We start from the raw sequence: 12,469 nt of genomic DNA on the forward strand, positions 1-12,469 counted from the left end.
AGCACATTAAACAATTTTAACATGCAGCTAAATAAAAATTAAGGACCCCTATCTTGAAATTAATTTTAGTACATTAAAAAGGAGCCTGAAATGCTGCACTGACTCAGGAAATTCAGGGTCTTTTGCTTTGTCTAAACAAACACCTTAGTCACTGTTAGAAAATACTTAGGGGCTGACTAATTGACTCCAGTTTGTTGTCAACCGCACCATGACAATTTTAATTGTCTGATGACCTAGTTCTAGCTGTTTTCCTCCTATTTCAAGAGGAGTAAATAAGTTTTGCTAGTGTGGTAGCTGAACATGTGAGATGACTTTTTATAGCCCTTGTTCTTCAACTCTGAAGAGCTCAGATGGGGAAAATTTAAGTAGACTCAAGTCAATAATAACTATTGTTTGCACATAGATACCATGTCTGCAACTTGCTTTTCCTGACTTGCTGCAGGCTAGCACACTTGGATGTATTTGTAAGTGCACTGAATTCTTTCTTCATTTTGTCTTCAAACGAAAATTGTGGCATTTTTTCCGATTTTCAGCCTTCATAGATTATTTTTTTTAAAAAAATTGAAATATGGGCCCTGGGCAAGTATTTAATCATTTGTAAATACCTGTTGTTTTGCAAGAAGGAAATCGTGATGTAGGGAACCAGAGGTTAACGTTCAGTATAACTATACTTCTCTGTGCTTCACTGACTGATTTTCTATTTTGAGCACATTCATATCTAAAAGAGTTTTCAGAGTACTTTGTAATTGGTTTATGCACGAAATGAAAATGTTTAAAAGCTACAGGCAAAAAAGTGACACTAAAGAAGCTAAATCCAATCTTTGCTTAAAAGAAATCTAAATTAATTTTAAAGCAGATGCAGGGAGTTACTAAATAGTAGTAGTCCCTATTTCCTTGGAGTGTAGTATTTCAGTGTGTAAAATAGTGGTAACTTCCTGATTAGGAAGTTATATCAGCACCTTAAAAATGTACTGGCACCTCTTGGTATTCAACAGCATATTTCAATGTGACCACAAAGACTGCTTATCTTTTATCAAGGGAGCTTTTCATGTGGAAATAAATAGAGAAGAGTTGGTCCTCCACATTGTTTTTGAATGGTAGAAAGGGAATATGTATTTTTCATATTAGATGCTTTGTAGAGAGACAGGTATAATAAATAATAATGTTAATAATGTCAAGTTATATCTTAGAATAAATGTAACTCCTTACTATTAATGTCAGTTCTTAACAGTCCTGGTTATGGTCAAACACTAACCAAATAAGCAATGTAGTAAAGAGAGCAGAAAACTAGAAGAGGAATTTTTTATATACATGTACATATTTATGTATGCATATATACATATTTCTGTAGAAAATATAAATAATATCTATTTCTCTATTTAATACATATTTAAATGAAATTAGGGGATAAGAGTTTCTTGCAATATTTTTGACTGTATTACAATACGAATAGAGCAGGAGTTAAAGTTGATTTAAGATGGGAACTTGTGTGTGCAAAACATCAGGACTGTGTAGGGCAGTTACCTTCAGCTGTTGCACTTGGGTAGTCCATTATTCAACACTCTCCTGACTTTCTAGCATCCCCAGTAGAAAGAATGCTCTACTTTTAGCCCACAAACCCCTCAAAGGGACAGAGTGTAGCTGGTAATCATCTTTAGCTTGTTCCTCTTGATCAGAACTGCAATAAATCGAACAACAAAGAACACAAAGAAATTACATCATGATGTTGAAACTTCAGTTACATACTACTCTGTGTCATTATTGATCTGGGGGTTTCTCTCTGCCCATCGTCCCCCTTATTTTTTCATAATTTCTAAGCAAATAAAAATCCAGCAGTTTTAAGATATTGAAGGTATGTAATGGCATACTAAGTCAGGCCTGAGATCATTCACTACTTTATTCGAAGGACAGTCCTCGCCAGAAGCTAAAGCAAGTATTGGATGAACCCCGGAAACGTGACGAAAATCCTTCACACTTTTGGTATAGCATACTGTCAAGTGTTTTGATATTTTGATGCATCCTGTCATGTTTCTAGCTCAAGGCCTTTCTCTTATATATATGCAAATAAAATTCAGAGGTGACTTTGTCATTGCTTAGTTCATTACCTTCTTGTTTCTCTTCCAGTTCATGACAAGAGCATTCCTCATCTGCCTTTTTTCTAGAAGTCATTCTTGCAGGATTTTCCTCTAACCAGTAAGCAATCAAAGACTTTCAACTCTCCACATAAACTCTCTCTATCACCTGGCTTTATGAAAGAGTCTATAAAGGAAGAAGTGCTTATCCACTGAAAGAATGAGTAGAGACGTGGGGAGCAAACTATTCTATTCTGCATCACCACTTCAACAAAATCATCACTCAGCCATAGCTAGAGTGGTGCTTGCATTCAAAGAATAAAGATATCCAGCTCATTTCCAGAGAGAAGTTTGATGCAAGGGATAGCAACAGAGCGTCAGCAAACTATACTGGAAGTAGAAGTTAGTGACAAAGCATGAATGAGACCTAGCTATGCTTTCTGAGAGACAATCTTAAAACAGAAGATTTGATGAAGAGAAACAAAGGAGTTCAAAGAAACCAAAAGCATCCATACAAGTGCAACGTAGGAAACAGAATTCTGTACATCTTGAGAGTTTAAAAAAACCAAAATGGAAATACCAACTGACTTTTCTGAGGGCTGTAAAGCCAGTGTGATGATTTGAACTAGATGGAGTCACGGTGTTTCCAGTAGAGATGTGGGAAGTAGTTATGAGATCTAAAAGAGGGTTCTTAGCAAAGAAATCACAGGTTCTATCTGCATGTGAAACAAATCATAGTAGAAGGAAAACACTGAAGCTCAAATTATGCCCTTGATTGTCTGCTTTCATCATCTTTATGTCTGCCAAGTGATTTGACTCAACTATTATTTGTGAATGCATTTGCAATCTCATGAGGAAGTTGTATTAAAGAATTGTTAATTCCCTACATGAGTGTGTGGGAAAGATTGGATTGTGATGTTGAGACAGACTAGAAATGATCAGAAATAGACTAGTTCTTTATCCTTTCTGATCTAGTCTTCTCATAAAAAACAACATCAATTGCTTGATATAGGATGTCTGCTTGCAACTCAAATCTATTCAAAAGTAAAAACCAACTTTTCTTTTTAAACTTCATCAGTTCAAAATTTTACCAAAATACACTTCATTTTGGAACAGTCTTTAGCCTTCTCACTTGTTTCCCTACAGACTTTTTGTGAACTAAATGAATCTACTTGGACTGGAACTCAACACTAAACAACTATCTGAATAACTAAAGTTTACAAGGTGTTACTGAGTTACACCAAGTCAGTTCCACAGCCCTGAAGGAATAGATGAAGAAATATTAATAAGTATTAATGAAGAGTAGTTTCAGTGTTATGAATAAACACACAGGAAACCTGGAGTGCAGCCTCTGAATTACCTACTGATCTATTGAATTGATTCTTGTACTACATGCTGCCAAGAGCAGGATTCCTCTTTCAGTAATTTAATTTAAAACAGAGAAGAAGAAAACATTATTATAACAGTAAAGCAAAAAAAACCCCAAAATCACATTAAATCTCTCAATGTGAGCAAAAGTTTGTGAGCAGAGTGGCATGTTGATTGGCATATGATGTCTTCCATGAAAGAAAGAGATCTCATTGATGGCAAACATGGACTGAGGGCAAAAAATGGCCTTATCTTCATATCTGTAAAATGCAGACCTAGCATGGAGAATCAGCACCTTTCATGTTACCTTTGGATTTTTCTCAACCTTCTTTCAATTCAATTCAAGTAGGTTTGTCTTTAAGGAGTAAACTGCTGAATCGCTCAGAGTAACACCTTAACAGCAAGTAAAATCTCTGTAAAATAGTTCAAAACAAGTCAGAGTGCAGCAAGCATAGAATTCCTGTTTTCAGATTATTCACAATTTAAGAAACAACAAGCCTGTCATCTATCTACTCTTGGATTTCAAATCATTGGGCATTTATACTTCCAGTATCATCTGTATACACATTGTACTACATCTGTCTCCTCTCAAAAAAGTCCTTTTCTGATAAAGTGAACAGAGCCTTTGCTGACAGAAGTCACATATGTGTCTATCAGCTAGAGTCAGACTTCATGCTTTTAATAGTGACTAAAGGTTTTTTTTTCAGAAAATAACTGAGACTAACTGATGCCATATATAAGAAGTTGTTTTTAATACCAGGTTTTCAGTCTATGTGATAGCTCAGTTGTAACTTCTATATTACTTAAATTTAATATAGACCAACCTATTACAAAATATTACATAAATCCACGTACCACAGATTGAGATGCTTTAAAAAGATCAGCTAAAGAGAAATGTCTACAACTTTGAGTAACCACACAAACCCCTGTGTGCAGCCTGTGCCAGGGCTCCATCAACCTCACAGTAAAATAGTTTTTTCTTATATTTAAGTGGAACATTTTGTGTTCCAGCTTCATCCCATTACCCCTTGTCCTATTGCTAGCTACTATAGAAAAAAGGGATGTCCCAACCTCCTGACACTCACCCTTTAGATATTTATAAATGTTAATAAGATGTCCTCTCAGTCTCCTCCAGACTAAACAGCCCCAGTTCCCGCAGCCTTTCCTCATATGAAAGATGCTCCATTCCCCTGATCATCTTGGTGTCCCTGTGCTGGACTCTCTCCAGCACTTCCCTGTCACTCTTGATCTGAGGAGCCCAGAACTGGACACAGGACTCCAGATGAGGCCTCACCAGGGCAGAGCAGAGGGAGAGCAGAACCTCCCTTGACCTGCTGGCCACACTCTTCTTGATGCATCCCAGGATGCCATTGGCCTTCTTGGCCACAAGGGCACATTGCTGGTTCATGGTTAGTTTATTATCAGTCAGGACTCCCAGGTCTCTCTCTGTAGAGCTGCTCTCCAGCAGATCGACTCCCAGTCCATTCAGGACCAATAAGGAGCAAACAAAGCTAAGGAAGTCTAAAACTCATTCCAGCTGTACTAGAAGTTAAGATCCCCGTGACTTGAACATCCTAGTGTTAAGATTGGCAAGTATTTTATTCACTCACGAGGTATCATTTCAATGGGAGCTGATCAAGACTTTTTTAAGTGAGTTCCTGAGTGTTCTGAGATCACCAGGAAAAAGTTCAGGTCAATGATGTGCAAATGACCACTTTTTCCCCTATAAAGTTCTGTTTAAAGGTAAAGAAGTATCAAAACATCTCCTATGACACCTTGCAAAGAAAAAAACTGATTCCTGGAGACACAAAATTGAAAGAATGTAATTGGAAACTGTTCTGATTTATATAGTAAAAAGAAAAGGCAAAATTGGATTTGTTTGTTACGTAGTTCTATAAGAGACAGCTTGGCCATTAAGATTATTCAAATAAATGTCATTTGTAATTGTCTCCAAGAAGCACTGTGACAATAACATAGAAATTAAGACCCACATTCACCATCTGAGCCATATTCCTTATTGGCCACATGAAGGCTGGAGAGATGGTAAAGGTGATGACATGATTACAGAGGAAAATATGGACCAAAGAGCATGGTTTTTATCATGTTGAAAGACAGTGAGCCTTCTGGTTCCTTCACATCCTTGAAGAAGATAAATAATAACATTTGGACTTAAGTGCAATCTGAACCCTTGCTGCTAAAATGTCACAAGAAAGTTAGCATCAACAAAATTGGTAAGCAGGCAGCCTTAAAGTCAGCACAAGTCTGCTTTACATTATTTTCTCCCTCTGCTCTGCCCTGGTGAGGCCTCATCTGGAGTCCTGTGTCCAATTCTGGGCTCCCCAGCTCAAGAGGGACAGAGAACTGCTGGAGAGAGTCCAGCGCAGGGCCACCAAGATGATCAGGGGACTGGAACATCTTCCTTGTGAGGAAAGGCTGCGGGAACTGGGGCTGTTTAGATAAGAGGAGAATGCAGGGGGATCTCATTAATATTTACAGATATCTAAATGGTGGGTGTCAGGGAGTTTACAGCATCACTTTTTTCTATTTTATCTAGTGACAGGACAAGGGGTAATGGGATGAAGCTGGAACACAAAAAGTTCCATTTAAACATAAAGAAAAAAATATTTGACTGTGATGGTGATGGAGCCCTGGCACAGGCTGCCCAGGGAGGGTGTGAACGCTCCTTCTCAGGACGTTTTCAGAATCCGCCTGGATGTGTTCCTGTGTGACCTGAGGAAGGGGAATCTGCTTTAGCAGGGGGGCTGGACTGGATGATCTCTTAAGACCCCTTCCAACCCCTACCATTCTATGATTCTATTTACCTTGGGGAGAATGAATCCTTAACTTTTTATGGCACATACAGTTTGGAAAACAACTCGCACAAAATAACCTATTTAATCTCTATTACTGCCTTAACGGTTAAAGCATGAATTATCCACTACTAGAAACTATATCACATGGTACCTGCAATACTGACAGTGAACTTTTCTCCTTTAGCACCATACCTCAGTTTTCATACTGTTTTAGTCCTTGCTTGTAGTCTACCTAGTAGGAAGTTCTAAATAGTAGAACAGGTGAAGACATTTCAAGCTTTCATAAAATAGGAAGAGGCCTTTTATAAATCACAAGTTTCTAAAGATGTCAATCCAATGCATATCTATCCACAGAAGTCTGTGAAAGTCAGTGATCAGATCCAAATAGAGACATTTATAGTAAATCAATCTTAATTCACTATGACATAACCTTGAACGTGTTTCAGATCAAGTGGACATTGTCACTTTGTCTTACAACACAACACAAATGGCTCAAAGGTGCTTTTCCACAAAGGTTTCTTCAAGAGTTTATTTCTAATTTTTAATTTTTAAATGTTTTGATTAAAATGTTTTTGATGGTCCTGCAATTTATAGAATTTTATTTACCCTATAGACTCACTTGTGTTATCTGTTGTTTCAGTGTATACAATTAAGCAACCGTAATGCACGGTATATTGACTGCAATCCCAGTTGTTTGCTGGCACCCAGACAATCTTTCGGGTCAATAACAGAGTTGCTGCACTTAAGTAATAAAATTATGCTAGAGTTGTTTTCCATACTGTATGGGCCAGACAAATACACAGATTAATTAACCTAATGCCAAAGTAATTATGTAGAAAATGTAGTATTTAAAGGACATGTTTCCAGTTAGAACAGTTGCACAGGCAAATAGGCTGAGAAGCCTCTAAAATGCCTCATCATGCTACAGCTAGATCAACAATTGTAATTAAACTCTCCAATACTCTTATTTAAATATTGTATATATAAAATGTGTGGAGTAAACAGTGAAAACAGGTTGATGAGAAGAGAGTTGAGAGAGAAAAAAAAAGGGTACTTATCAACAAAGAGCAAAAAATTGAATGCATAATATTTGACTCCAAAAAAAACCAGATTAGTTACAAGATTGTCAAAAATGTATCTGTAAATCTTAAATATGCCAAGTTTTACTACTGTGACTGTTACATCAGACAGGATATAAAAGTGTCTTGAAGTGCATCATATGGTATTGACGAGTCAGTCAATAGTTCAGCACTAGATATCCTCTGATTTTCAGTCTTGTTGTGCTCCTACTCAGCCATCAAATTAGATCGAGACAAATTGAGTCTAAATAACAGCCATTAACTTTGCTTGGTTTCTTTGTGACCCATTATTTTCTCTCTGGAAATATTTAGAGAAATTTCAAAATGGAATTGTCATTTTCTAATGCTAAGAGCAAAGTGGCTTATTTGAGAAAGAGCCTTGGGTAACTTAGTGGTTGCAAATGTCACTTTGAGGAAGGTCCAAGGAAACATTTCCTTAAACGTGTCTTTCGTACCTTATTTTGATCTACTCGGCATCCATTTTGCACATTTCTTAACCAAACTGCTTGATGCTTTAGGTGTAATTGTCATTCTAGAGTGCATCTACAGTTTATCAGCACTTTTCAGGTTGAACTTACTATGCTAGTTACATTATTAGTACCGTGACAGCTTAACCCTGCAGCTCATTACCTACCAAAACTAGTTCTAGCAAGTACACCTTTCTGATTTAATGAAATATCAGATGTTTCTTCTCCTTTCTAAGCTTAATTGCTATGGCCTTTGTGGTGATGGGATATTTTCTAAATATCAGCATATTTATAGTCAATTCCTTTGAATTACAGAACTGATTTGACACACATTTTTCCTGCTTCTGTTTAGGTACACCTAAAATGTCTCCACACTACTAACAAACTGGAAGAAAACTAATTCTTTCCACATTAATTCCTGAAGCCTTACTTAAGTATAATGGGCTTATGAGGTGGGGATGGGGATGGAGGTGGAATAGGGTGAGGATATGGGCATCACCACACTTACAAAATGGAAAAAAAAAAAAAGCCAAATACCACAAATAAAACAAAATAGGCCTAAATATGTGTCTCATAAAAATGCTTAAAATTCGAGCAATCACTTTAAAACTCTGTTTTGTTTTGGTTTGTCCTTTTTTACAAAAATAATTAACTTTAGTAATAGATTTTTCAGAAACCTTTTCAAGATAAACTACTTAATTTTGCATCATTCCTGTGAGATGAATGTAGATGTGTTGGGGGAGTGAGGATCAGTAGGGTCTTCTTTGGTGGTGGTTTGTTTTATTTTAACTGAGGAGAAAACTAAGATGGCAGCATCACCAGCTCAATATGACATTCAGCACCAGATGCACTGGGAAATTCTGTCATTAATTTCATTTAAGTTGTATGTAAACCTCAGCTGACATAAGACATTAAAAATTACAGACTGCTGTTAGAGATCTCACTGCAACTTTCCAAGGTCATATCAGTCAAGAAAAAACAAAAATGAGAATTCCTAAGTTTCCCCCTCTGTGATAGACTATCAATAACCATACAAGGAACTCTAAGTGCTGTACAGTTGCAAAATAATACCTTTTGCAGAAGGATAAGGTCCACCTGCTCTTCTTTTAGCTGGAATTTTCCAACCTACATGCATACTGAGCAAAATCTGAATTCCCATTTTAAAGAGGCAAATGATTGCACTCCTTTACTCAATAGGAGGATTTTCTCATTGCCAGTAATGAAGTGTTAATGTATAGTTTTCAACTACAGTCCAGGTACAGTTATAAGAATATCGACCAGATTTTCAATTACCAAAGGGAAACCAGTAAGATACAGGACATTATAGTATATGCACTAAGCTACTGAAATGTGTTTCCTAACACTGTCAAACGTCTCACATGTGACCTTGAGTAATTTGTGATCTCTCTGGAATTTACATCTGAGGACTCCACATAATAATGATTTCTGGCTTTTCTACATATATAGTAAGTTCTTCAAATCAGGGTCTGCCTTGTTACATGCTTACTACAGCAAAAATCCCCAATTAAGTACCAAAACCATCATTGTTCTCGGAGTTTCCACAATATATAAATAAACTAAGAATAACTTGAGTATTCCAAATCATGCAAGTCAATGTCAGGAGACATTCTGTCTTGTTAAAGAGAATGTCAGAAGCCTCTTCATCCCACTTATTCTGCAATTGGTGAACATCCATCCACCTCACTGTGGGTAGAAGCACCTCTCACTTTCAGAAGATATGATATTTTTATGCACACACTTATATGCAGCTGTTATTAAGAATGCAGTCACATCATTTTTTATTCTAATGGTGGGAGTACATAATCAGTTCAAGTGCTGCACTAGTAAGGAGAATTCAAGACAAATTATAAGTCATAGATAATTACTATTAATAGAAAATATGCCTCAAGGAGAATGGAGTTATTAGATAAATATCATTGCAGCACTTCGTAGCTCAGGAGTGGATAAAAGAAAGGAGAATGAGTTGCTTTGGGATTCCTCCACCCAATAGTGGTTGTTGAAGTGATATTTTTCTTTTAGAATCCTTTCTTTTCTGAGCTACATAAACATAAATTACATTTTAGAAGATGAATGAGAAACTACAGAACACTGCCACCTTGAAATGCTGAAATACTAGCTACTGCTGCAGGAGATGTAACAGCTCCTCAGCCAAAGGAAAGGCTCAGTCTCACTCTTGTGCACCTTTCTGCCTCGACTGATCACAGCTGAACCTCCTTACAGCAATACTGTTGAAAATAGGAATATCAAAGCCAAAGTTTTGTGTATATAACCTGGCTGCTATGGCTTTGAATTTGCATAGAAGTGACATAATTTGCTGGCTGTGTTGTTTTATCCTCTGTACTGGAATAAATCTTTCCAAGCCTGCCTGCCTTCCTCTGAGCCTGATTTTAAGTTGGACACCTGACTGTTATTCTATCAGATGGCAGATACTTTACTTCAGTATACATAAATTAAAAGAAGAGAAAAAATGTAGAAGAAATTTCCTTTCATCTCAAAGAGAAAAGTGTGATTATTGAACCACTTCATTTGCTTAATAAGATGGTATAATCTTTGCTTGACTCATATTTCCTCCAAACATTTAGTGGCTAGTTTACTTTAATAGCCCTCTGGGAAGGATTAAAGTCCCAGCAAGCAAAGTCACACAAGCCATCCTGCTTTCAGCCCTTAAGTGGCTGACTGCTGTGGTACACTATTGGAGCACACCTAAGGTGGGAGACAAGAGGCCAAAATTGCAATGCTTTGGGCAACCTGAAAAAACTCAATCAACAGCTTACTAACACCACACCCTGAAGTGTCTCAGTGCCAACAGGGAACAGACTATTAACCTAACACCACAAAAATGAATGTCTCTATTATATTGCCGAAACTACTGAAAAAATTGCTTGTCTAAAACCCCTTTTACAGAGAGAAACAGGAAAGAGATCACTGCAATACTTCTTTTTCTACATTGAACATAGCTGGCTTTATCATGAATCCTTCTCTCTTCTGTAACTAAAAGAAAACAAAATTTTCCCCAGCTGTTTTTCAAAATGACCCACAGTTGTTTCAGACTAATCCCTTTGTACTATTTGAAATCAACATATTTGCTGTAAACAGGAAAGATTTCTCCATTGTGGCCTCTGTGCAACAAGAAAAAGGGAGACAGAACAGCGAGGACCAAGGAATCTGGGTATAGGCTTTCCCGGCAGATAGAGAGAGGCTACAGTCAGGAGAGTGTCTTTGGTGAGCAGTATCTATCCTGAATTGCTCTGTCTGCTTGTTCAGCTGGAGTGAATAATGCCACATTGTACATAAAACATCTACTCCTAAAAGGAGTTCTTTTCTTCCAAAGTTCTATACTTAAAAGACTTCCAGGATTTTTTGCAATCAATGATATGACATTTTTTGATAATTCTCATTAAATTAGCCTGATTTCACACTGCTTTGCAGGCAAGGACTGCAGAAGAGAAATGTTGCCTGGCATTTTCTAGCCTGTATGCCCATAGACAGGGTAAGCACATAGAATATTTTCCACGGGAAATTTCCTTGGCTCACAGGTATTTCACAGAATGTTGATTACCAGTTTACAAACCCTACTCAGTGCAATTTCTGTAAAAGCAGAAGACTGGGTAATTGTAGAAAACAGAGCATTATACAGGGCATCTAGGAAAAGCAGCATTACAAGTGCTCATGCTTGGGAAAATGAAACCATTATTGCTTGCAACACTTGATCTACAGCTCACGTGGCATGATGCAATAAATGCCTCGGAACAGCTATTTTCCACCTGATCCACTTTTGACTATTGTTTCTTTCTGATAAAAAATATATGGAGGAGGATCCTCAGCCTTCCTGAATCAGAAGTATTTACAAAGTCTTATTTCTCATAGACATTTTGCTCTTCCTTCCCTCTCCACCTCCAAATCTGGACAGGGTATGTAAACTGAGTCAGTTTAAACACTGGGGAGCTGATCTCTATGGGATATTGTTTTGCACAAGGCTAAAACTGAGGAGGAGCACTTAAGCAGCAGCAATGTGAGAGTTGGCATAAGCACTATGTTCTCTGTTTTGTGAGTAAAAACAGTCCCCATGGGAGTTGCACCATAAATCACAATCCATATAACTGCTTGTTTGAGTCTGTCACGTTATATGTTACTCCCCTGATATTTTATCAACACATCAACACAAGCTCACAAACTTGTAACTTCCCCGTTATACTGAATGGCAGTGCCAAGTTTGGCACGGTTTGATCACCCCCTGTGTAAAGACATGTCTCAGAAGGGACATCTGTGAACTCGAGTGGGAGGCAACGATGGAAGTCTCCTGCCAGCTGGCCAAGGGGCAGAATGGATGTCAACTGCTAAACATCTGTTCTTCCACCTGCAAGAGTCACAGTGGCAAGCTGCTTTCAGAGCAGTAGGAGAAGACACAAATGTGTATTTTCTAATTATGCAATTGCACTCTCCTGCCTATTTTCCATTTGGGAAAACAGAGCAAATTGGCACAACTAGAAATTCTGTTTCTCTAATGCACACATGGATCAGACTGGGGTCTGCATTGCAGAACAGAAACAATAGTCAAAGCAATTCTCAACCTCTACTCGCTGCAATGACAAGAGTTCTGATGTCTAGTAATTCAATGCAAAGAAACTTAGTGCTACAACAGAGAAGAA

Source organism: Colius striatus, chromosome 9, assembly GCF_028858725.1.
Source record: "Colius striatus isolate bColStr4 chromosome 9, bColStr4.1.hap1, whole genome shotgun sequence".
Taxonomy (NCBI): domain Eukaryota; kingdom Metazoa; phylum Chordata; class Aves; order Coliiformes; family Coliidae; genus Colius; species Colius striatus.